The sequence below is a fragment of the Haemorhous mexicanus genome, chromosome W (genome assembly GCF_027477595.1).
Source record: "Haemorhous mexicanus isolate bHaeMex1 chromosome W, bHaeMex1.pri, whole genome shotgun sequence".
NCBI lineage: Eukaryota > Metazoa > Chordata > Aves > Passeriformes > Fringillidae > Haemorhous > Haemorhous mexicanus.
In genome coordinates, this window is record NC_082380.1 from 6,696,272 (window position 1) to 6,723,606 (window position 27,335).

Below are 27,335 nucleotides of genomic sequence, written 5' to 3' on the forward strand. Positions count from 1 at the left end.
TAGAAATCAACTGAAATAATGAGTTTGTCTTGTGGATGGGAATTATTAGTGCCTGTTGAATGGGAGATACCTGAGGAATGGTGGGAAACCACAGTTGAGAAGTGACAAAAACTATTTGCCTGGAAATTCGTAACAAGGAAGTGACAAGGGAAAAAGAGGGCATGCCAGGATTGATCACTGTACTCACCACCGAGAAGATCATATACACCTGCTATGGGTTGCAACCCCATAGGCAGGGAAGGTGAGGGTATAAGCCATACTGGACCTCTGTAATTCCTTTTTCTGTCACTCATTTGTTGTCTTTTCCCTTTTGGGATACCAGCAAGATCATGTCACAAATGCTACCAAAAGCATTACATAGAAAGAAACCAAAGTTTCTCTTTTATTACACTCACCCATGTCAACAGCCACTGTTATGACCCATCCAAATAAGTACCTGTAGGCAAAATGGGCAAAAATATTGGATTGCAAGAAACTTAGGGAAAAGTGGTAATAGACTGGGAACTGAATGTCCAAAAGGAGAGAGATGGGTTTGTTTTACATTTGCTCTTAGAGATATAGTCCAAGATTCGGTAAAAGAACAATTAGTAAAAAACAAGGTAAAGCCAGCACAGCAATCTAACTTTGTATTGGCCTCAAATTATATGCTGCATTGTGTTTTAAGACTCCAAGCAGTTAAAGAAATGATAACAAACAAAGCTGCTTGGGCATTGGAATTAATATCGAAACAGCAAAGCCAAACAAAAACTGTATTGTATCAGAATTAGGTTGGCTTTGGACTATTTATTGGCTAAAGAAGGGGATGTTTGTGGAAAGTTTAATATATCAGATTGTTGAAAATAGATGACAGTGGGGATGTCATTCTGGAAAAAGCAAAAGATATCAGAAAAAAACCCCAGGTGCCAGTCCAAAATTGGGAAACAATGTTAAAAACTAGCTGGTGGGACAATGCATTGGAGATAGAATGGTGGAAGAAATCAGGCTTCTTCCTTTTATGTGTTACAACTGTTTTGATATTTCTTCCTTGTTTGATCCCTTGTTTTATTTGCTTAATTACCAGCATAGTCCAAAGAATGCAAGTGGACAAGTAATATTGCTCAAGCCAAATGATTTATAAAGAATAAGAGAGGGGATTGTTATAGATGCATATTATAATATTGGCTTTTTGCAAATATTAAAATGGATTTTATATGTGTGATGTTAAAGTAACTTTGTAATAAAGATATAGTTTGTATTTCTGTTGTTAATTAAGCTTAGACATAGTAGTGAAATTGCTATGCTTGTGTTAAAATGCCTGCTTGGATGGGATAACATCCAATGAACATAGGATGAGGACACCTGCTACAGATATGCCAAATATCAGCACTCACCGTCTGAAGACTGTGGACCAAGGCTCAAACTGGAAGTGATAAAGAGGAGCCAAAATCATAGTGTCCTAGGGGGATGTTATGATGCTTGTATCCCCAATTGTCTGTGCTGTTTATGCTGGATATTATATTCTGTGCCTTCAAGACTGGCTCTGAGGTCAAAGCGGGGAGAAGAAGAGGCACAGAGTTTTGTTATCAGCCTGCACTCACTTCTCCACATTCTCCTGGAACAGAGAACTCCACTGTGTTGTCTGGGCATGGATGGGGCAGAACAGAGCGCTCCTTTGCTTTTTAGTTTGTTTAGCTAGCTGAGGTAGAAAAGTTTCCCTGGACTGTTTCTTTTTCGCTTTTTTTGGAACTGTTCAAATCTGCTCTGGACTGCGGACCCTGGGAAACACCGAGAGCTCGCCCTTTGTAGCCTACTGGGGCCTACTCTGGGCAGCAGCCTTTCCCAGCACCAGAGAGACTGATAACAGAGCAACCACCCACCAGAGAGATTTTCTGAATTTGTCATCTCTGCAGAGCAACGAATAAGTTTTGTCGTCTGGTATTGTTCGTTTTGTGTGCTGGGGAGTGCTTTGCCTGTTTTAAGAAACAGATTTTTTCCACTTCTCTCCAAGGAAATTTTTCCCGAACTGGTTGGGGGGAGGGGACACCTGTGTTGCCTTTCTGGGGGGGTGCCTATTGGAGGTTTTCTCCCAAATTTGCCCTAAACCAGGACAAATAATTAGCGCTCCACGTGTGGCTCAAGAGAGTGGAAAAAAACCCTATTCTGATCGTATTTTGGCTGCAATTACTCTGTGTTGGTATTAAGCAGTTAGCAGCCATGTTGCTTGAATTCATAATGTCTCTTGGGGTGGAGGCTTGCATGTGTTTCTGGTCCCTAAGTTCTTTTTGAGGTCTTAATACCTCTATGGTCCCTAGGTTTATTTTCTTATCCAGAAATAGCTCTGGTATTGTCTCTAATACATAGTCTTTGCAGTAGAGGGACACTGTCTAAAATAGCTATAGGTCTGGGCTTGGTGATAATGACTTGTAGGAAGTTTATAAAGGTGCTGGAGTCTGTTCCAGGTATGTATGGTTCATGGTTATGGTTATGCACCCAGTTTGTTGGAGGAGGAGCAGGGGATGAGGCTTTTCAGCCTTTGCTTTCCTTCTTCTCCTCTGAATCTGTTACATCCCTATTGGAGAATGTTCAGTTTCCCCTGAATGTTAAAGAGACCATCTTTCTGGTATTTCATCTGGTAAGCTTCCTCTATACAATCTGCAGCTTCTCTAGAAAGAGGGCTGAGGTTTCTAGAGGGGCTGATGAGACCCCTGACCCTGGAGTAGATCCAGGCATGGAAAATCCTGAGTGGTATGGGAAATGGGAGGATATGGGCCAAATCCTGAAGGAATTCTCTGACCCTATAGTCTGGGACTTTCCACGCAAACAAATTCAGAATCCAGCTGAGGTGGGGAAATAAGACAAAGAGAAGTACCATGATGATCCTAAGGAGAAAAAGATCGTTGAAGTAGGTTGGGCCCTAGCATATGCTTATCGCAGACTGCTAGATACTCTAGGGCAGGAGACAGAGGAAGGGGGGCAAGGAGATAACAGCTATCCCAGTTACTCAGGCTGCAGCCAACACCCCAGTTATGAAGCCAGTAGCTAAACCCAACAGTAAGCCTCAACCAATGGCTGTTGCTACTAGCACGAGAAGCAGAAAGTGCACAGACAAGACCGATCGACCAGTGGATGATGATGATGATGATGCAGGAGAAGCACTCTCAATGCTCCCTGACATAAAATCAGGAGTCAAAGCAACTGGCACGAGATCAGAAGCCAATACTGAGTCCTTTTCCCTGAAGGATCTTTGGGGCCTAAGAAAGGATGGCACTAGACGACCTGATGAATCTATAATTAGTTGGTTAGTCCGTCTTTGGGATGCTGCAGGCGAGGCTACTATTCTGGACTGCACTGAAGCAAGGCATTTGGGATCCCTGTCACATGATCCCATCATCGACCAAGGAATGATGAGGGGGGCTAACCCTCACAGCCTCTGGGCACGGGTCTTGGACAGTGTTGCACAAAGATACTTGTGTGCAGATGATCTCTATATGCAGCAAACCCAGTGGAAGACTATAGAACAAGGGATCCAATGCCTGAGAGAAATGGCAGAGTGGCAGAGATTATCTTCTCAGATGACATAACAACTAGGAATCCAGACTTGGTACCATGTGCATCTGTGATGTGACAAAAACTTGTACGACTTGGGCCACATGAATATGCTTCTGCTTTAGCCATAATGAAGCAGGAGGACAGGAATGAGACCATGCTTTATATGGGAAAGAAGCTCCGAGCATATGCAGGTGCTGTACATGGCCCAACACGTGCCAGAATTGCAGTGGTGGAAACATGTCTGCAGAAAGTAGAGGACAAGATAGAGGAGAATCATAAGAAGCTCAGGGAGGAGATTAAAGAAGACCTTCTCCAAATCTCGGCAGTACAGACCAGAGGTTCTGGTATACAAGGCAGAAGTTCCCCAGATGGTGTCAGAAGGTATACCCCATGAGCTGAGCTGTGGTTCTTCCTGCGTGATTGTGGAGAAAACATGGGGAGATGGGATGGAAAATTTACTCCTGCTCTGGCAAAACAGGTGCGTGAATTGAAGGAAGGTAAGACTCAGAGAGGAAGTTCCATCAAAAGGAAAGCAACACCAGTTGCCCGTAGCCGAACTGCCAGGTATGATGATGATGATGACGACATGTCCGATCCCCTTGAAGGAACCTCCACGACATATGCCCAAGGAAAGAAGGATAACCAGGCTTAGAGGGGCCCTGCCTCTAGCCAAGTAGAGGCTACGGAAAACCATGTTTTTTGGACTGTGTGGATTTGTTGGCCTAGCACATCTGAACCACAAAAATATAAAGCTTTAGTCAATCCTGGTGTGCAATGCACATTAATCCTATCGAGACGTGGGGCCAGTGTGACAATGTTTGCAGGGGTCCCAGGATGAGGGAAGAGATGAGAAAGTTGACTCCATGTTTCAGAAGGCTTGATTTATTATTTTATGATATATATTATATTAAAACTATACTAAAAGAATAGAAGAAAGGATTTCAGCAGAAGGCTAGCTAAGAATAGAAAAGGAATGAATAACAAAGGCTTGTGTCTGACCAAGACAGTCTGGACAGCTGGACTGTGATTGGCCATTAATTAGAAACAACCACATGAGACCAATCACAGATCCACCTGTTGCATTCCACAGCAGCAGATAAGAATTGTTTACACTTTGTTCCTGAGGTCTCTCAGCTTCTCAGGAGGAAAAAATCCTAAGGAAAGGATTTTTCATAAAACATGTCAGTGACAGGGGCAGAATCTGTCTTTATCGCTGGCGTGACAGAGGGATCACAGGATTTTACTTTGGTGGAAGCTGATGTGAGCCTGACTGGAAATGAGTGGAAGAAACATCCTATTGTGACTTGCCCAGAGGCCCCATGTATTTTGGGCATAGATTACCTCCGAAGTAGGTATTTCAAAGACCCAAAAGGACTCAGGTGGGCATTTTGGATAGTGGCTGTAGAGAGACAGGGCATCCAGCAATTGAACACCTTGCCTGGACTGTCCAAGAATCCATCTGCAGTAGGACTTCTGAAGGGAGAAGGGCAACAGGTACCAACTGCCACTTCGACAGTGCACTGCCGACAGTATAGAACAACTCGAGATGCTGTGATCCCCATCCATAAGATGATCCAAGAGCTGGAGAGCCAAGGGGTGGTCGGCAAGACCCACTCACCCTTCAACAGCCCCATTTGGCCTGTGCGTAAATCTGAAGGAGAATGGAGATTGACTGTGGACTACCGTGCATTGAATGAAGTGACTCCACCACTGAGCGCTGCCGTGCCAGACATATTAGAGCTCCAGTACGAGCTAGAGTCCAAGGCAGCAAAGTAGTACGCCACTGTGGACATTGCCAATGCATTTTTCTCCATTCTTCTGGCAGCAGAATGCAGGCCTCAATTTGCCTTCACATGGAGAGGCGTGCAGTACACCTGGAACCTACTGCCCCAGGGGTGGAAGCACAGTCCTACCATCTGCCATGGGTTGATCCAGACTGCACTAAAAAAGGGTGAGGCTCCAGAACACCTACAGTATGTGAATGAGATCATTGTGTGGGAGAAACAGCCGTGGAAGTGTTTGAGAAAGGAGAGAAAATCATCCAAATCCTCCTGGGAGCTGGTTTCGCTATCAAAAATAGCAAAGTTAAAGGACCAGCTTGTGAGATCTAGCTCCTGGAAGTAAAGTGGCAAGATGAATGGCATCACATTCCTATGGATGTCATCAACAAGATCACAGCTATGTCTCCACCAACCAATAAAAAGGAAACACAATCTTTCTTAGGACCCATAGGTTTTTGGAGAATGCATATTCCTGAGTACAGTCAGATCGTGAGCCCTCTTTACCTGGTCACCTGCAAGAAGAACAATTTCCACTGGGGCCCTGAGCAGCAACAAGCCTTTGCCCAGATTAAGCAGGAGCTCGTTCATGTGGTAGCCCTTGGCCCAGTCAGGACAGGACCAGATGTGAAGAACACGCTGTACTCTGCAGCCGAGACCCACGGTTTGTCCTGGAGCCTTTGGCAGAAAGTGCCTGGGGGCACTCCAAGCTGACCGCTAGGATTTTGGAGTCAAAGCTACAGAGGGTCTGAAGCCAACTACACCCCAACAGAGAAAGAAATCTTGGCTGCCTATGAAGGAGTCCAAGCTGCCTCAGAGGTGATTGGTACAGAAGCACAACTCTTCCTGGCACCCTGACTACCGGTGCTGGGGTGGGTGCTCAAAGGGAAGATTCTCTCCATCCACCATGCCACCAGTGCTACATGGAGCAATTGGATTGCTCTTATCACACAGCGCACCCGTATTGGTAAACTGAATTGCCCTGGGATTTTGGAAGTAATTACAAATTGACCCGAAGGTGAAAATTTTTGTGTCACAAATGAAGAACAAGTGACACCAGCTGAAGAAGCTCCACCATATAACCAACTGCCGTCAGAGGAAATACTCTATGCTCTTTTCACTGACAGTTCCTGTTGCATCGTAGGCATGAATCAGAAGTGGAAAGCAGCTGTATGGAGCCCCACACAACAGGTCACAGAGGCCACTGAAGGAGAAGGTGGATCAAGCCAACTTGCAGAACTTAAAGCTGTTTAACTGACCCTGGACATTGCAGAAAGGGGGAAGTGGCCAAAGCTCTACCTTTACACTGATTCATGGATGGTAGCCAACGCTCTGTGGGGATGGCTAGAGAGGTGGAATGATGGTAACTGGCAGCGTTGAGGAAAACCAATTTGTGCTCCTGAAGAGTGGAAAGACATTGCCACTAGGGTAGGGAGGCTACCTGTGAAAGTCTGCCATGTAGATGCCCATGTCCCTAAGAGCAGAGCTAATGAGGAGCACCAAAACAATGAGCAAGTAGACCAGGCTGCCAAGATAGGGGTGTCCAAGATAGACCTAGACTGGCAACACAAGGGAGAGTTATTCCTAGCTCGATGGGCCCATGATGCCTGAGGCCATCAGGGTAGAGATGCCACCTATAAGTGGGCACGAGACCGAGGGGTGGATCTTACCATGGACAGTATTTCTCAGGTTATCCATGACTGTGAGATATGTGCTGCCATCAAGCAGGCCAAGCGAGTGAAGGCCCTGTGGTTTGGTGGGCGGTGGTCCAAGTACAGGTATGGGAAGGCCTGGCAGATTGACTACATCACACTGCCCCAGACATGCCAAGGCAAGCGCTCCATGTTCACAATGGTAGAAGCCACCACGGAATGGTTGGAAAACTACCCTGTGTCTCACTTTTTACATCCTTTACCTGAATTACTATTGTCTCCTATATTCTATCATTTTTCATTTTTCAATTCAAAACAGCCAAACTTTTGGAAAGGTATTAAGGTATGGGTAAAAGATTTAATCACGGAAAGGTGGACTGGCCCAGGGGAATTAGTAACATGGGGAAGAGGATATGCATGTGGTTTTAACAGAGAATGGCCCTCGTTGGGTCTCTGCCCATTGTGTTAAACCTTTTTTGGAGCACGCAGGAAAGGACAGGATGGGTGGTTCTACAGCTGAAGCAAAATGAGTAGGTAATTGCATTGATTATTAGGTGGATGGAAGCATGGACCCTCAAGGAATGTGTGGTAAAGATGGTAATTCAAAACAGAGTAAAAGGAGTTATTGACTTACGCTGAAAATCTAAACTTAGGTTAGTGGATGTTACTTTTGCTTCTGTTCTTTGAATTCTCTTGCAGAGAGGTTGGTAGTACTGAGAAATATGTCTTGTACCATTTTCTTTTGCAGGGCACCGGCGGTCCCAAAATAAGGGAGTTTGATGTACCTAAGGGAGAAGTGTTGCCTTTGCATAGGGGCTGTATTAGTAGGTGGAGTCCACACTTTGAGCAACTTGGTTCGTTGCCCGTTATAAAAGCAGCAACCAGTTGTAAAGTTAAGTGGATGCTACTTGGTTCTAAGTGGTTACTAGGCAGATGACTTGGTCTCTGACTCTGTGTGGGAGAAATTTGTTTGTCTATAGGTGAGGGTGTCATTCTGCTACAAATGTGTCATCCGGAAATTGCAAGGTCTATAGCAGTATTTGAAGATCCATTTTCTATGTGCCTTGTTTGTATATGAACGTTAAGATTGTGAGGGTGTGGGTTGTGGATTGGGTAGAAGTTGGTTATCTGTAAGTGAATGAAGAATGGATCCTCTGTCTGCTTGGATTTTTGCAAGGGCCCTGCAGAAGTCCTTAGCAGTTGTGTTTGCGGGTCAAATACAAAAAGGGGAATTGTGGGAAAGACATTTCTGTGCTGTTCTTGTGAGCCAGCGAAGGCTTCTTGAAGATAAGGAAAGCCTCATATCTCTCTCAAGGAATTTACCAAGGCTATCGCCATGACAACGCCATGAAAGAGAGAAAGCAAAAAGATCTGGACTTTGGTTGGCTTAAGCAGTGGCATGGCTCCTTTCACCTACTGAAAGTTTTGTTTCTTTTTTACAAGCAATGAGCAGTGTATGTGTTTGTTAAGTAAGTGTAAGCATCTTGTAAAACTATAAAAGCAACAAGTTGCTTCAATAAATAAGTCTACACAGCCTTCTGAGTGAGTCCTGGTGCTTTGCGCTGTGTGGGGCTCTATAGCGACACCCCCCCACTAGGCTGACAATTACAAGGGTAAGGAATTCCAAACATCAGTTCAAAGGGAGATAACTGAATATCTCCCCTGGGTCTGGCCCGTATTCTTGCCAAAGCCATCTTAGTTTCTGTCACCAGCTTCAGGAGGTGTTTCTTTATTTTGCTATTCATTCTTTCAACCTGGCCCAAAGCCTGGGGGTGCCAGGGGGTATGGAAGGTCCATTGTATCCCTAAAGCAGTCATAACTCCATGAAGAAATTTTCCTGTAAAATGAGTTCCCCTATCTGTGTCTATTGCTTCCACAATCCCATATTTTGGAATTATTTGTTTCAAAAATACTTTAATAACTGATCCTGTAGTTGCTGAAATGGCTGGAAACACTTCTGGCCTTCCTATTAACTGACATACTATTACCAGAAAATATTTATATCTTGCCACACGGGGCATTTCAGTAAAATCCACCTGGCATCCCTGGAAGGGATATACAGCCCAAGGCCTCCCCTCCCGGCAAGTTTCTTTGTAACTCTGTTACTGGTTTTAGCACAAATCAAACAACCTTCTGTGAAAAATGCGTATTTTATGATTGGCTTTTCGCAAATATTAAAATGAATATTATATGTGTTGTGTTAGAAAGTAACACTGTATTAATTCCCTTCACTAGTGTGTTAAATATAGTTTTAGGTTATAAAAATTGTTAAAATAGAAACTGTGCTATGTAGGGTACTTTTTTTTTAAGAAAGGACTTGCAGCAAGATAGCAGCCACAGGACACCTAAATCTTTCGGAGAAAAAGAGTTTATTGCCCTCTTATCAGAAGAAACGAACTTCTTCCCGCCTGGAAGGCGCTGTTAGGATTAGGAGGAAGAAGCTGACGATGACCAGGCCGAATCCTGTGTTTGAATGGAATTTATGCATCATGCATGAAGTGTATGAATATGCAACAGGCTGTTGTTTTTAAGGGTTAATCCTTTGTTAACGGGGGTCCTTTTTCGGGCTTGTGTTGCCCAGAAAAAGGTACCCGGACATCCGTAACTCTTTGTTTTTATTGTCTCATATTGTCTTAATTCAAATTGTCCAAATTATTATTACTCTAATTGTATTATTATTTTTGTAACTATTTTATTACTATTAAATCTTTAAAATTTAAAAAACCAAGTGATTGGTGCTTTTCACAATGGCGACTCCGCCAGGACAAGAGGAACCTCTGAATATAGCTTCTTGGACGTAGTTAACATCCTGCTACCCCTCTTCTGCTGGCATTTTGAAGGGGGTTTTTCGCAGGGATCAGAGAAACTCCTGGGGTTCCAGAATCCAGCATGGATGCAAAAGTAACTCATAGGTGATAAAACCAGTATTTTGTTGCTAGCATTTGTAGTTTTTGTATTTGGTGATCTCCTGTGTTTTTGTCTGGCATGAGGAAGGGGCTGCTGGCCCATGTGGGGGGGGGGGGGGCTTTTGTTCGTTTGCTGTGTTTCTTCTCCTCTGCTCTCCATAGGCAGTGGTTTGGTCTGTCTATGGCTGTAGCCACTGCCACTGTGATTTTTTGAAGAGGCATTGCCTTAAGATGGCTCCTACATAGCTTGGCCTGTGGCCAGGTGGTGCTGGCATTAAGCGCTGGTCTTTGGATCTCAGGTAGTGGGGTTTGAATTCTGACAGGAAATACTGTTTTTCTTTGCATTGTTTCTTTCACCTTTTTAGTCCCTAGGATTTCCCTTTGTCCTGCCTGTAACAGAGAGAGAACGTAGCATAGTAGTTTGCTTTAGAAGTGTGTGGCTCAAGGTTTGTGCCCTGGTCTAGGAGACTGGTAATTATTTTCTCTCTGCAGCTTTTGTCTGTATAAAATAGGGAAAGTGGGTTGTAAATTCTCAGAGGAGGAAGAGATTCCCCAAAACTCCCCTTTGCAATTAGTATTAAATAATTGGTGTGTTCTTGATGCCTATTACAAACGGAGAGGGGAGAGCTTAGACAAATCACTGCCTTTCCAGGTTTCTGGAAGTAGATAGCAGTTTTATTGAGGTGGCCAGCACCCCAAAATCCACTCTCACTTGCAAGTTCCTAATAATGACTAATCAGGCCTACTTCAACATTAGTTATTTATTGAAGAGACCAAGGAAAACAGACATAAGACTTAAACAGACTTACTACACAGGATAAGCAAAAACCCCCACTACTAGCAGAGTGCACTATAAAGGTACCTATATTACAGCTAGCGAAGAAATAGTATAGATTAGGAGCCAATCTCATGTATCAACTAATGATAGTGGTGTGCAGAGAATCTCCCAATTCCTCTCAATCCCAGGGAAGTAACTCGAGGTGAATGTCTCCATGCTGAGGAGAACACTCTACACACTCAAAGAGTGTATAAGTGATTTCTGATTTCATGAAAATCATAATGGTCTTCTATAGTTGTAAAAGTGCTTGTGTTCTGTCAGTCACTAATTTTGGCTCATCCTTTCTCATGCAAAGGTCAAGATGTTTATTGCTGGCTAAGGAGGTTTTCAGCTGAGATAATTCATCATATGATAAAACCATTCCGGTCTGACTTAGCCATATGTGATGGGGACATAAGTTTCTGCTGTATCAGGGGGTGAAAGGTCCTGCCACAATGCCAAATTGATTTTTGATTTTATATATTCCTCACACATATTTGTATCTCTGTAGCCCATTATTGTATAACTATATAGATTCATAGCTAGCATTTTGTCTACTCTGTTAGTGTGAGAAACGACCTCTCACTTTAAAATTTCAAAGGTTTATTAAACCTTAACAAATACAACAAAGGACTGAATAAGGAGAAAGAGCAATTCTGGGAGCATGGAACTAAACCGCCACGTGCTCACCCACAAAATGGCTGCTCCCTCTTTTATACCCCCTGGTGTTGCATCAGGTAACCCTAACCCCTACCAAGGTCTGTCAGTCAACTCTTCTTCGCCATCCATTGGTGGAGGTTACTTCCTTGCAACTTGATTGGAGGTCACATGTTGTAATGTTGCACCTCCTAGTAACAAGCCTGCTGTCCTCCCAAATGCCCTGACTACCAATGAGGCACAGAATAGAACTCCCCAACTAATGAAAGTTAGAAAGTGGTAAGTTTATTACAGTGCCAGGCACAAGCAGAATAATCTCCAAAGGTATGTGCAAAGAATCACAGGCTCCGGCTCTCTATTTATCTAAAAAAGTCTTACATATTCATATAATTCCCAAAATGCCTAATATATATTCATTACCTAACCCCACCTACCCCCACTTTGTATTAAAATGTATTATAATTGAGTTCAAAGTTCCTTCACGCTTGCGCAGTCTTTCACTTCAAATGGGTCAGTGGGTTTTCAAATGGGTCGGTGGTCTTCTGAGGTCAAAGTGGCCTTTTACTTTTGCCTTGTTGGCAGGCTTTCGGACCCCTTGGCTATAGTTCAAGTTTCGGGGCCCAGGTGCAGGCCACGGTCCTCTTCTTTTTCACAATTAAATCCGCATCCCATCCTGCTTCTTTAAACACAGTAAAGACAAATACATGATTTATATCTTAGCCTTAACTATTCCATCTGCTAATAATTAAATAACCCTTATTATTTCTACTCTTCTTGCTATACTGTTAATTGTTTCTATCCCCCCTAACTAAATCTAGCTAAACTTTTAACTCTTTAAGTTTCTATAAGCCCTTGATTCACCAAGGCCATCCAGTGGCAACCATACAAGGGGGAGGGGAAAGAGGACTATAGGGAGAACAAATCACAATAACATAACTATACATCTATAAGACTTCTCTTAACATACACGTAATATTCATCCCTTAATTGCAAGAGCCAACCATCCCATTACCCAGTAATAAGACAGAAAGACAAAACACATTTTTAGGCCCCAATCCTAATCTTCCTTCTTCTGAGAACCAAGGTCGAACCAGCTTCTTGAGACACTCTCCCATAAATAATGTTTATCTAGTATCTAAGGGGGGCTATAGAAGAGGGTCAAACCAAAAGGGGAAATTACCTCATCTGCTGTGTTTCTATTTGGGAATTCTTGTAAGTTATGCTAATTTGCTATACTTATAAAACTCTACTTGCTCTATGTCATGTGTCTACCTTCAGCACATTTTTGGCATGTATGTTGGCATGTTGTGCACCTAAAGGACGCTTCATAAAAGGTAATTGCATTTTTATCACCCATGTCTGGCTTGTGTTTTTAGGGACCATAAAAAGGCATTAGTTTCTTGGCAAACTCTGCCGGGACAAGAGGGACTCCTGAATACAGCTTCTCAGACTAAGAAACATCCTGCTTCCCCTGTTCTGTTGGCATTTTCAAACAGGGGCTTTTCGGTGCAATTCGAGGAACTCCAGGGGTTCCAGAATCTAGCATGGAAGCAAATGTACTCCTAGGTGGTAGAAAGCGGCATTTTGTTGCTAGCATTTGTGGGTTTTGCATCAGAAGATCTCTTGTTTTGTTTGGGCAGGGAAGGGTCCAAGGGGCCCATAGGGGGACTTTTGTTTGTTTCCTAGGTTTCATTCCATCCCTGGTTCCTGCAGTGGTTCTGTCCAGCTGTAAGGAGGGAGAGGACGCCTTTCCTTAATACTGCCTTAACACTGTAATTACAAATCTTTCCCTGTAGCCAAGTGGCGCCGGCCTTAAGCGCTAATCTGATAATCACAGGGACTGTGGTTCAGATCCTGGCTGGGGCAACTTTTTTCTCTTGCACGAGCTCTCAGCAGCTTTTTTTCTGTTTGTAAATAGATACATGGGATGCATATTCTCAAGTGAGGAAGAAATAGAAATCCCCCAAAATTCCCCATTAGATTTATTCTTAAAACATTGTCATACTCTGACAGGCAAAAAGACGTCTTTTATAAAAAAATAACTAGTTCGGCTTTCTACAGAGGTATGCCCCATGCAGGAATTAGGGGAAGGAAGGACCTGGCCTCCATTCGGCAACTGAGAAAGTGAATTAATATCAAAATTATTATTCCAACTCCTCCAGGAACACCATTGGGAAGACCTTGTTTATGCAGAGACTTTTATGACTTTTTCAAACCGACCAGGCTTACATAAACTGAAAAGAGTTGATCAATAGTTAACTCATGTAAGTATGAGTTAACTATTAAGAGTCAGCAAATATTAATCACAAGCCTAAGAAGCAGGATGCGTCTTAGCCTTGTCATGATAGGAGAAACAGAATGTACCTTGCCAATATAAGAGGAACAAAACCTATTGTCAGCAGAAAACGCTGAATCAGCCGGTGAAGGACTGCACATGCTTTAGAAAAAAAGGTGAAAAGGGCAGAGTGAGGAAGACTGCTGGCCTTCATCAGAACGACCCCTGAGGAAGACTCGGAGCCTTCCTCAGTGCAACCACCAGACTACACTGCGCTTGTGCGTCATGTATGCTAATGATATTAACGACTTCTGAGAAGTAATTTGTATAACCACTCCTATCCCAAAGAATGTAATGAATATGCATCAAATTTAACCATAAACTTTGCTGTGTAAAAGTGCTGGGTGTGCATGTTAGGAGGAGCAATCCCCCACGTATGCGTCGCCAAATAAAGCAAATACCCACCTCACTGAGTCAGTCTCTGAGGTGACTCTTGGCTCAGCATTGGAGTGAATCAACTGGCACCCCAGATGGGACCCTCCCTGGCCGGCTGTCAGATCCAGGGGTAAGCAGACCTTCCAGTCATGACCCTGAATTTTCAGGGGAAACTCAGCTGTCCTTTGGCTCACGATGGGGGTAGACAAGGACCATCTGCACCAAATGAAGGTATTTGCTGTCTGACTAAGTGGTGCTCGTGAGAGGTCTGGGGTTCGAGTCCTCGAGGGTGGGTTGAAAACCCCGAGGTACCTTTAGGGAATAAGGGGTTAGAGGCCCCCAGGGTTGTGGTTAGAGTCCCCCAGAGGTTGCAGTCCCCGATGTTGTTTTCTTGTGGTGTTATTATGTATGAGTGAGAGTGAAAGAGACGTGCTGCAGGCACAAAACTAGTGCAGAGCTCTATCTGCAGTTCTGTAACCCAGTGACAGGAACAGCCACAGAAAAGTGAAACAAGTGATAATGAATGAATGAGTACAAGTTGTCGGGATTGATGGTTTAGAGTTAACCCTTGTTATCCTAATGGAGATGGGTCATATGTTTGGCAAGGGAGAATCTTAGCTCTTGATTGGGAACACCCAGACCCCCAATATTTTTCTGATGTAATTCCATCTGATTTCATCCCAGCTCCTTTTGAAATCCTGTGTTGAGTGTGTAGGAATAGTTGTGAGACTTGGACTTTGTGCACATGTGCCAATTGCCAGAGAAAGTGGCACTGTACATACACTAAAAGGAGTAAGTGGTGTCCAAGCTGCCAGGAGAGCGAGCTTAGTATTAGACTAGAAAGAGCAAGGATAAATAACTTGACAGATAATGAAGGGGGAGACCATGCTAGAGTAAGAGAAGAGTGGCTGAGGATAAGAAGAGAATAATGAAGAACTTCTATTGTTGTCTTAGTATGTGGAAGAAGGGAGTTGGTTCCCTGGAGTTGGGAGATTTAGGAAGAAAACTAGGAGGAAATGTGTAGAAAGTGTAAAGTTAGGTTTGCGTGGAAGAAAGAGAAAAGAGAAATGAGAGAGAGCAGTCAGGGGAGATAATGGGATCACCAGTAAGCAAAGAGATAACCCAGAAAAGTCCATTAGGACGCGTGTTAGCACATTGGAAAGAATTGGGAGGAATCCCCAGAGGAACTATGAAAAAGAGGACCTTGATTAAGTGCTATAATCAATGGTGGCCACTGTAAAAACTAGATGATGGCAAAAAGTGGCCAGAAAATGGGACTTCAAATTATAACACCTGGTTACAATTGATGCTGGTTTTGAGAAGACAAGGAAAATGGGATGAAGTTTCTTATGTGGACTGTTTCTTTACTTTAAGATGCAAGCTGGAGTGGCAGAAGCAGTGTGACATTAATTTAGCACCACAGCACTTGATGGTCCTGTTGTTAGAAAAGGAAGCAAAAGGAAAAAGCTGCATGAAGAGGTGTTGCTCATCATGCAGTATAGGGCAAAGATGTTTAAAGCTCAAAGCTGAGGGAGACCAGGATCCCTTAGAAACCCAGGAGTTAATGAAGTGCAGTGGTGACACCCTAACATCAGGGAAAACGTCCCCAGTACCCCCAACATCCCCAGAGGATAGTGGGGACAAGTGAGGCTAGCTCAGGAATATCATCCAGAACTAGGAGTAAGGCCCCTGTAGAGAAGAAACTTGTAGTACCGCTTAGACAAAGTGATAGGACCAGAGGGAGGAATAACAAAAGTTAAAATGCTATTTACAGCTTTGAATTTAAATACCTGAGAGAGGCAGCCAGAATGTATAGAGAAGACCCTGAAAAGGTAGCAAAGAGGTTTGAATTAGTTGTTAGAAATCAAAATGTTGATTGGGAGGATATAGATTTAATGCTATCAGAGTTAACTGAGACAGAAAATGCAGCTGTAATATCTGCAGTAAAAACACATGGGCAAGGACAAATAGCCACTGGAACCCTATATGGGAATGTAGATAACATTTTTCCTACATCCAATCCACATTGGGAACCAAATGATCCACAAACATCTCCATTTTTAGTTAGATACAGGAAATTAGTACACCGGGGACTGCTAAATGCTATATCCAAAACAGTTAATTGGTCATTATTGTTCGATTTTCACCAAGAAACTACTCAATACCCAGGTTCATTTGTAGAAAGATTGAGGGATCATATGAGGAGACATCCTACGCTAGATCCAGCTTCTGAAATTGGGCAACAACAGTTAATATCTCTGTTGATGGGTCAATCAGCACCAGATATATGCAGAAAATTGCAAAAGGTTAGGGAGCCAGATAACCAGAATTTAGAAAAGCTTTTAGCAACAGCATGGGAAGTATATAAAAAGAGCACAGCCCCTTATGGTGGCAGTTGCCCAGGTTACAGGACCGAGATTCCCCAGAGGTGGGAGAAGGCCTCCACCTAGAGGACAAAGACAGCAACACCTAATCCCGACTCCATGTGCCCAATGTAAGAAGGAAGGACATTGGAAAAGACAGTGCCTTATGAACTGTGCCACAATTCCAATGACACAACCATCAGTACCACCAGAAGCAGTGACTGTAGCACAGCTGTATCAAGAGTGATGGGGACTGGCAGGTCCCTCCCTAGCAGACCCTCTGGTTAAAGTTAGGCTGGGGGAATGGGAGGTGGAGTTTTTAGTGGATACTGGAGCCACATTCTAAGTCCTGAACCAGACTTTGAGTCCGATAAGCAATGATTATATCCAAGTTGTTGGGGCCACAAGAAAAACTGAAAAAGCCTACTTTTTGAGACCCTTAAAATTTACATTGGGTAAAAAGATGGGAATACGCTAATTTTATATCTTCCAAATTCACTAAAACCACTATTAGGCAGGGACCTATTAACCTGGTTAGAAGCAAAAATAGAATTTACAGGACAAGTGTCATGGTCTGAGCCTGGCGAAATGCCAGTGCTTCCATGAGAAAACCTCTTTTCCTGGTATCTACTGTGAGATATGATCAGAGACAGAGCAGAGCAGGCTCCAACCTACAATTGAAAGGAAAAAAACTTTATTAACATAAAACTACAGGGAAAAAACACACAGAACACAGGATGAAAACCTTCCAAATTTCCTCCTCCTCCCCCCACCAAATTTCCTAATTCTGTTACCACCCTTTGGATAATCAATTCTCAATTCTTCGAGAAGAGAGGAGTCCCTCTTGCACCACAGACTTCACCTAGGAAACAGTCGAAACTTCTCGTGTTTCCGTGTCACGCGTGGCACCGCCCGGAGAACATTTTGCCATCGTGACCTCTTCCTTCCATGTCCAGTGCTCTCACCACTGCACATGGACCAGAGCTGCTTCTAGGGTTTTTCCCTTTAAGGATGCTTTGTCCAGTTCCAAAAAAGAGCACAGTCCCTCTCCTTTTGGGACACCTGTCCCCCCCATGTTTCACCCCCTGGGGCTGAGGGGTCTCTTGCACAGAGATCCTCTTCCTCTTCTTCGAAGACGGAGGGCACCACCACCACCCTCCTCACCCGTCGTTTCTGTTCACACACTCTCACATCACCGCACTCTCCTGGCTCTGAGCCCTTGCCTCCACCTAGAATGCAGTCTCTGTGTCACAGGAACTCAAGGGTTCTGTCCATAGCTATCCAAGAAAAGTCCAGCCAAAAGCCACTCCATCATCTCCTCCCACCTAGAATTCTTCTCAACTTCTCTCAATCTCACCAACTCCAGGAGGAATCAGCATTTGCAAGGTTTCCATCATCCCAAGAAGGGTTAAAAGTCCCAGGCTCTGCCGGTTTGGTTCATGAACTCCCACGGCTGGCTGCCCTGCTGGGCACCTCCCCCCTTCTCCTTCACTCCAGCCGTGCTATCACAAGCACAGTCTGCTCTCTCTCTCTCTCTCCCTCCGGGGGGGTGGGGGTGGGGGGGGAAATGGGGAATGGCTGCCTGGAGCCCTCGCAGTGCTTCTCCACCCTTCAGCCCAGGCCTGGCCTACCTCCCTCCGGCCGCATGGCTCCCCTCCCCCCCGCCCAGCTCGGAGCTGGGCAGGGGAGAGGTCTCCAGGGCCTGAACTCAAAAGGAACTTCCAGTGGGAGTTCACAGCTTTTAACCCCCTGTGTTCTCAGAGACGTATCCATGCCCTCAGTGGACAAACCAGGTGCCAATATTAAAATCTGGACACCGATTGGCGTGACCACACCATCCCAAAAAAACCATTTCCCCTCAAACCACGACAACAAGGAATGAGGTTACAGGTTCTCAAGAAAAAATTATGGCCTTAAATTTAGCAAATATCCCTGAAGAAGGAGAAATACCCATAGATAGTGAAATAACAGATCAGGTAATCCCATTAGTATGGGATGCTGAAATTCCAAGGAGATCAAAATGGGCTTCTCCAGTGGTTATTGAACTACTGGAATGGTCACAATCAGTGTCAGTTAAGCAATATCCATTAAGACATGAAGCATGAGTAGGAATGGAACCAATAATTACTAAATTTATTGATCAAGGGTTGTTGAAAGAGTATAGGTCTCCCTACAATACCCCAATTTTGCCGGTAAAAATGCTAAATGGAAATTATTGATTAGCTCAAGACCTGAGTGCGATAAACATAATAACAAAAACACTGCATCACGTAGTTTGTTGTGTTGCGTTAAGTTGTTCCCCCTCAGTTATGAGTTGGACTGTTCTGTTTTCCCCCGTATCTGGTATGGTTCAGCCTTGGCTCACTCCACCCTCCTCCTCACTGCCCATCAACACCCCTCCTCCCATCCCTCAATGTATCCTTCCCGGACTCCTCCCTGGTGCCCTGCCTGTCACTCAGCGCCCCCTCCCTTCCCTCTAGAAAGTTCTAGCTGGGGTGTCGGGTGATTGGCTCAGGGGCCAGGTTTCCGCCCCCCATGTTCCCTTATTGAATGTTCCTCATTATCACTCCCTCAGAGGCCAAACCCCTCTCTGCTTCCCATTGGCCCAAGGACTGTCTCCACCCTCATTTCTGGTGCCCCTCAAAAGCTGGTGTAAGCCGGGTTTGTGCTTTGTCTCCAGCTCTGGGTTCATCTTCTGCACTGGGACTTCCCAGTTAATAAAGGCTGCTTCAACCCTCAGCTGGAGTCCCTCTCTTTCCTGGCTGGATTGCTGCCGCGAGTCTCCCGTCCTACGTAGGGAGCTGTCTCCACCACAGAGTGGGGCAGTCGTCCCTAGGCGCTCTCTGGGTAACCCAAGCCTAAGGGAGTGCCCCCTACTGCAAGCAGCGTGCTGGGTGCTTGCCGGGCGGCTGTGAGGGTCGAGCCCTCTTCTGAGATCACTCGCTGCTTCAGTAGTGGCCAATCCTTACACTTTACTTACAAAATTATGGAGTCACTGGGTGTGGTTTTCAGTTTTAGATCTAAGATGATTTCTTTTGTCTGCCATTAGCTGAAAGCACTCAGGAAATTTTTGCCTTTGAATGGGAAAACCCCAAAACAGGGGAAAAAAGCCAACTTACATGGACTGCATTGCCACAAGGATTGAAAAATAACCCCACAATATTCAAAGAGCAATTAGCTAAAGAAATGGAAGCCTGGACACTGCCACTTAGGGAAGGTACACTTCTGCAATATGCTGATGACCTACTAATAGCAACAAGAACCCATGAAGTCTGCAAGGACTGGACTGCAAGTCTTTCAAATTTTCTGGGACTGAGTGGTGTGGATGCTGACAGTTAGTCAGAGAAAGAAACAGATAACTTGCCCAGGCATCGTCCTAGGGAAGTTGTGAGAAAACTCAGAGAAAGAATTAAAACAATTATTTTCTAAATCTCTGCACCCGGTGTTTGTGAACATGTGGAATGTTTGTACTTGATGTTTATGGAAAGATATTTTACCAGAAGGTGTTCTTTCTAATTAACCAATAGTGTGAAGGGTGTTGTTTAAGAACCAATCAGGTTCTGGGTGAACGATCCTGTCTATAAAATATGTGTAGTTCCTAATAAAGCTCGCTTCATGCCTTCTGAGCATTGGAGTCAATGTCGCCTTCCTTCAGCCGTTACTAACTTAACGGCAACATCTGGTGACTCCTCCAGAAACTGCAGGATGAACGGGACGCTCTGGATCTACCCCACTGGGAGACTCCGCAGCAGCCCCGCCGGTCTTCACAGGACAGACTGGACTCCCTCTGTCCTCCATTTAAGAGAGGTAACAGTGATTTTTCCCCATGCCTCCTTGAGACGGCTGGTCTTTTCATGACCACACGGTAGCAGCCCAATGCCAAAAAGCTAGAGTGGAATGACTTTTCCCACCATAGCTAAAGTGTCTACATCCTGGGGAAGACTACTGCTTTGTGCTGGCTGCTGGGAAGGGTTTCCTTAAATATGGGGAACCAACTTTCTACGGAAGAGAGATTAGTTCTTTCTACATGGAAGGATGCTTTGCCACGTATGGGGGTTCCTGTGTCAGATCATTCCCTGTGTGCTTTACTTGCCCGGGCAAGGTCCCATGACTTTTCAGTAGACATGGACATCACATTTAATCCAGAGACTTGGCAGTAACTAGGCAACTGCCTGTGGGACGAGGTCATCAATGGAGATAAAACTGCACCTCAATTAGCAGTTACCTGGGGATCCTTTCAAGAGCTTTGCAAGGTTGGACCCCAAGGGGAAGTGAAACAGAGATGGGGAGCTCAGAAAGCGAAGATGCGCGCTCTCTGTGGACACAGACACCCTGGGGGGAGAAGGGGCCAGGCAGGCAGCTGCCAGCTCTTTCTCGGCTACCCCCGGACCCTCAAGAGACATGGGGATTCCCCACAGAATCTACCCCTCACCCAGGGACTATGTTTCACCAAAATATCCCTCCCCCCATGATTATATAAAGCCAAAATATCCTCCCCTTCAACGCTGCTCCTGATGACTTCGGTAGCCGCATCCTGATTGGACCTGGCGGAGCATCCCCCTCCATTCATGCCGCCTTTGGCTCCCCCAGCGCCGCAGGCGGCGGTTGGGGTGTCCCTGCCACAGCTGGCAATTCTGGCTCCCCCTGCCCCACGAGAGACCACGGGAGGGCCCTTGCCACAATTGGCTTTGCCCTACTCACCGGCGCCAGATCCCCCTGCACCACAAGAGACCACGGGGAGGCCCTTGCCACAATTTGTTCCACCCCACCTGGCGGTGCCAGCTTTCCTTGTTCCACAAGTGACAGCCGGAGTGCCCCCGCCACAGCTGGCGTTTCCAGCCCTCTCTGCACGGCAGCTGGCCAGGGGACAGCCCTTGGATGTCCAGCCGGCTTCCCTGCCCCTGCCGCCAGTTCCTTCTTCCCCTGCACTGCAGGTGGTGGCGCCACCGCCTCCACTGCCAGCGAGTGACGTGGCTGGAACAACCACCCCTTTGGCTCCTCCATTCGCATCTGCAGAGTCAGCGCAAGTGCGTGTGCCACCCCCCTCCTCCCCCCCGCCCGCCCTTTCCAGTGGGCCTTTGTTCCTGCTGACTTTGTTTCCCCCCGCCAGTCCCCCCCTCCTCTGAAGTGCAAGCAGTAGCGGCAGCAGCGGTGTCTTCACTGTCAACAAATGACGCTACCAGACCCGTGGTCTCTTCCGCCCCTCCACTTTCATCTGCAGAAATGGCTCAATGGCCTGTGCCTCCTCCTCCTCCTCCATCTGCTGTGTGTGGATCAGCAGGCATCATGTCTCTTGCAGCTTCACCGCTACAGCCCATGCCACCCGCCATGGCTGGGCAGCCCGCACCACCTGCCATGGCCAGGTCCCTCATACTGCCCGCCGTGGCCGGGTCCCCTGCCCTGCTGGCCGTTGCCAACTTCGCCCCCTCGGGGCTTGCAGCCGGCTCCACCGCTTTGGTGCCTCCAGTCGGCCCACCATCCTCCGCCTCCTGCAGGCTGTCCTGCCCTCCCCCACCCCAGGTTGCAGACAGTGACAGCGACGAAGATTGGCAACCTGACCCCACCGGTGGCATGGCCTGGCAGCGGAACGCCGGCAGTGACGAGCAGCAACACCATCCCAGAGTCATCTCCGTATGCGGGCCCCTTGTCCGGTGATCATGCGACCGACGAACCCTCGCCATTTTTGGGAAATGGTCAAATTGAGGGCTCTGGAGAATGGGGATTGGAACCTGTTAGAGAAGGTGAGGATGCCCCGGGGGTGGACTCATCAACGCGATAAATGCGGAAGAAGGGGCCACAGGGGACAGTCAAGTAGTTAATCCAGCATCTGAGGAGGGGACACAGGTGGATCAGGGAGGCAATGTTCTGTCGCAAGGGGGAGTCCAAGCCTTTCCCATGTATAAAGCTGTCCCAAATACAGGACAAGTCGACAAGCACGATGTCATAGCATGGCAACTTGTGCAAGATTTGCAAGATAAGGTAGCAAAATATGGGCTTGGTTCTTCACAAGTTATGCAAATTATCAGTGTTAAACACTGACCTGCTTGCTCCATTTGATATTAAACATATATCTCAAGTATTGTTCCAACTTATACAAATTAAAGTTTTTAAGGACAACTGGAGGAAGATGGCTGATAGGGCTGCAGCAGAGAACCTTCGATTGCCTCCAAATGATCCCAGGTATGCCGTGGGAGTGGATGCTCTCATGGGGAAGAATGCCTTCTCTAATCCTGATCTTCAGGCTACCTGGGACCCTGCCATTCTCGAGCAAAGTCAAAAGATAGGCTTTGGAGCACTGTTAAAAACTACAAAAATGGCTGCTCCCAAGCCACAATATGCGACAATAACTCAAGGAATAAGAGAACTATTTCTACCATTTGTTGACAAAATTGCAGCAGCCCTGGAAAAGCAGGTTGAGGATGACAGTTTGAGGTAGATGCTATGTAAGCAATTAGCAAGACACAACGCAAACAACGATTGTAGGAAGATCATAAATGCTCTTCCAGGTGACCCAACATTGACAGACATGGTCCAAGCATGTTCTAAAGTAGGTTCTGTAGACTATAAAATGTCTGTTTTGGCTGTGGTATCCACATAGCCTCTGAACAGAGAGAGACACAGACTTTCCCAGGATTTTCCTGGGAACAGCTGTGAGAAACCTCAGAAAAAGTATAATAAACAATTTTTATCTCCACTTGCTGCATCTGTTGTTGTGCACATGTGGAATGTGTTATGGAGATTGTTTACCAGAGAGGGATTTCTTAATTGTGCCTTTTCAGTCAGGTGTCCCCAGGACTGACCAGTGGACTTGTGGAGATGGCAGCTTTGGATCCACAGGACTGCCACAAGTCTTCTGGACTGCAAATATTTCTGCTCAGTGACCACAGATGACATGTACCCTGATTCTACCAGGTGTCAGCCTACCTCAGATCCAGCTCAGAGGTTTGATCGACACAGGGGCTGATGTGACAGTCATCTCCTTCTCTGCGTGGCCTCCTACATGGCCTTTGGCGTCCTTATGTTTGGCCATCGAAGGGGTGGGGGGTGCAGCGCAGACCTTTGTAAGTCAACAGTCTGTGCTGATCAAAAACGTAGATGGGCAGACAGCTACAGTTTGGTCCTGTCACTGCAGCTCTAATCAACCTCTGGGGGCAGGATGTAGTGGCAGCCTGGGGGGTACGGAGTGGGACACATTTTTGATTGGGGTCACTGCGCTGAAGGATGCAAAGTATCCTACGTTACCTTTACAGTGGCTAGTGAGCAGACCCATCTGGGACAACCAGTGGCCCCTGACAAAAGAAAAATTGGTCTCCCTTTGTGAATTGGTTCAGGAACAACTTCAACAGGGACACATAGAGCCTTCTACTAGTCTCTGGAATACTCCTGTCTTGGTGATAAAGAAAAAATCTGGGAAATGGAGACTGTTACAGGACCTCCAGAAAAATTAATGCAGTGATGGAAAGTATGGGGGCATTGCAGCCTGGTATGCCCTCACCCACCATGCTCCCTACGGGATGGGAAATTTTGATCATTGGTTTGAAGGATTGTTTCTTCACAATTCCTTTGCATCCTGATGACAAACCAAAGTTTGCCTGTACTGTGCCTGCAATTAACAATGCTGGACCTGTGCAGAGATATCAATGGCAAGTTTTGCCACTAGGGCTGTAGAAACAGCCCAACTATTTGTCAATGGTAAGTGGCTTGGGCGTTGTCCGGAGTCTGCGAGCAGTTCCTAACGCATATTGCTATCACTACATGGACGACATCCTGGTGGCAGCATCCACCCAGGATGAGCTGCTGAGGATACAGCCTCAGCTGTTCTCTGCTCTGCATTCTTATGGGCTTCAAGTGGCTCCAGAGAAGGTTCAACAGCATCCTCCTTGGAAATATTTAGGAGTCAAAATTCTGGATCAAACCATTCACCATCAAGAGGTGCAATTCTCAGATTCTATTAAGACTCTGAATGATGCTCAGAAATTGCTGGGTGTCATTAGTTGGTTATGTCCTTATTTAGGGCTAACCATGACACAATTGTCCCTGCTGTATAACATTCTAAGGGGGGACACTGACCTGAATTCACCTCGGAAATTGACTCCTGAGGCGCGACGAGCTCTGGAGGAAGTCCAACAAGCTGTTTCTGCTCATCAGGTTTATCAAGTAGATCCTTCCATTGATATCACTGTTTCCATTACCAATCCAGATTTTCATCCTACAGGTATCATTGGCCAATGGAGTGACAAGTAGTCTGATCTCTTGCACATTTTGGAATGGGTCTTCTTGCCCCATCAACTGAAAAAGACAGCACCCACGTTGTTTGAATTGATTGCTCATTTGATAACCAAATGCGGTCAACAGTGTTTGCAATTAATGGCAGCTGATCCCCCAAAATTATTCTTCCAATAGAGCAGGAAGTCTTTGAATGGAGCTTCATTAACAGTGCTCATTTGCAAAGTGCAGGGCAAAACTTCTCAGGGCAGATTGCCTATCATCTGCCCAGTCATAAGTTATTGCAGTTGGCAAAATCAACCAATCTGTCTTTGCAGCCAAAAAATAGTCAGGTGCCAGTGCAAGGACCCACTGTCTTCACTGACAGCTCAGGAAAAACAGGGAAAGCCACTGTTACTTGGAAGGATGAATCTGGGTGGCAAGTGCTGGAAGGCCATGAGTCAGGCTCAGCCCAGTTGGTTGAATTAAAGGCTGTTGCCATGGCATTCCAGAAATTTTCTCAGGTGCATCTGAACTTGGTCACTGATTCTGCTTATGTCACCGCCATAACCAAATGCTTGGATTGTTCACTTCTGAAAGAAGTCAATAACACAGTTTTGTTTCAGTTATTGAAAACTTTGTGGTGTGCAATTCAGACCGGAGTTCATTCATATTGCATCTTGCACATTAGGAGTCACACCAATTTACCAAGTTTTGTAACAGAAGGTAATGCCAGGGCTGACAGGTTGGCTAACCCTGTGTGGGTAGTGCCTCAGCCTGACAAGATTGTGCAAGCCAAAGCATGGCATGATTTTTCCATCAAAGTGCACATACCCTGCAGAAACAATTTCACTTGACACCAACTGAGGCTCGTGACATTGTCAGTTTTTGCGCTGACTGTCATGGACTTGCTGCACCTTTACCAACAGGGGTGAACCCCAGAGGCCTGAAAGCCTTGCAGCTTTGGCAAAGAGATGCCAATCATATTGCCAAATTTGGCCAACTTAAGTATGTGCACATATCTATTGACACCTTCTCCACTGCTATGTGGGCATCTGCTCATACTGGAGAAAAGGGTCGCAAGGTGATTGCCCATTGGAAGATGGCTTTTGTGATTCTGGGTATACCTTTTTCTGTGAAAACTGATAATGGTCATGCCTACATCTCGCAGAAGACGCGGCAGTTTTTGCGCTTATGGGGAGTCTCACATAAACTTGGTATTCCACATTCTCCAACTGGTCAAGCTATTGTTGAATGTGCTCATGGTACTTTAAAGCATGTTCTGGAGAAACAAAAAAGGGGAATGCCTGGAGAAATCCTGCACAGCTGACTGGAAAAAGCTCTATATACAATTAATCATTTTACAGTGCCACAAAATTCAAACAAACCTGTCATTTTAAATCACTTTTTGTCCTTGCAGTCTTCAGGTGAGGTGCGCCTGCCTCAAGCAAAAGTCTGGATATGGGACCTAGCCACTAATAAGTGGGAGGGCCTGTGTGACCTTATCACTTGGGGCCGCGGGTATGCATGCATTTCCACAGATACTGGGGTACAGAGGATACCTGCAAGGTGTGTTTGCCCTTATTTGCGACACCAAAACCAGAATGTGGCCAACAGGCAAGCTTTGAACAATGATCAAGATGCCGATCATCAATCAGATGGTCCCTCTACAAGTAGGGAATGGACATTCTATTTTTTTCTTTGTTTCTGGAAAAGGGTTGTTGACAAGTTAGACTTCCAGTTCTTTGAGCAGACTAACAATGTTTTGTTACTGTCTTAGAATTAGTAAGCATTTCTTATAAGAGGGAACAACAAGACTTGATAGTGGTAAAAGGATGTGATTGTAAAGAATTCGATGGTATGTGTTGGAGTATCTCCCTGACCATTCTAAGTCAGCATCTGATTGAGGTTCTGATTGATAACTGGAAAATTCCTAAAGGGACCTCTTGAGCTGTGTTTGTTCTCCTTCCTGCAAGAGGCCCCACAGAGGGTTACAAACTCCACCTTCTGCTTTAAACAAAAAGGGGGACCTGTGGACGCAAGAGTTTAGTCAAAGAGATAAATGGATAGCTTTCCCAGGCATCGTCCTGGGGAAAGCTGTGAGAATACTCAGAGAAAGAATTAAAACAATTCTTATCTTAATCTCTGCACCTGGTGTTTGTGAACATGTGGAATGTTTGTACTTGATGTTGATGAAAAGATATTTTACCAGAAGGTGTTCTTCCTAATTAACCAATAGTGTGAAGGATGCTGTTTAAGAACCAATCAGGTTCTGGGTGAACGATCCTGCTTATAAGATATGTGTAGTTCCTAATAAAGCTCGCTTTATGCTTTCTGATCATAGCAGTCAATGTCGCCTTTCTTCAGCCATTCCTAACTCAATGGCGACATGTGGATGCTGACAGTTAGTCAGAGAAAGAAACAGATAACTTGCCCAGGCATCGTCCTAGGGAAGTTGTGAGAAAACTCAGAGAAAGAATTAAAACAATTATTTTCTAAATCTCTGCATCTGGTGTTTGTGAACATGTGGAATGTTTGTACATGATGTATATGGGGAAAGATATTTACAAAAAGGTGCTGTTCCTAATTAACCAATAGTGTGAAGGGTGCTGTTTAAGAACCAATCAGGTTCTGGGTGAACGATCCTGTCTATAAAATATGTGTAGTTCCTAATAAAGCTCGCTTCATGCCTTCTGAGCATTGGAGTCAATGTCGCCTT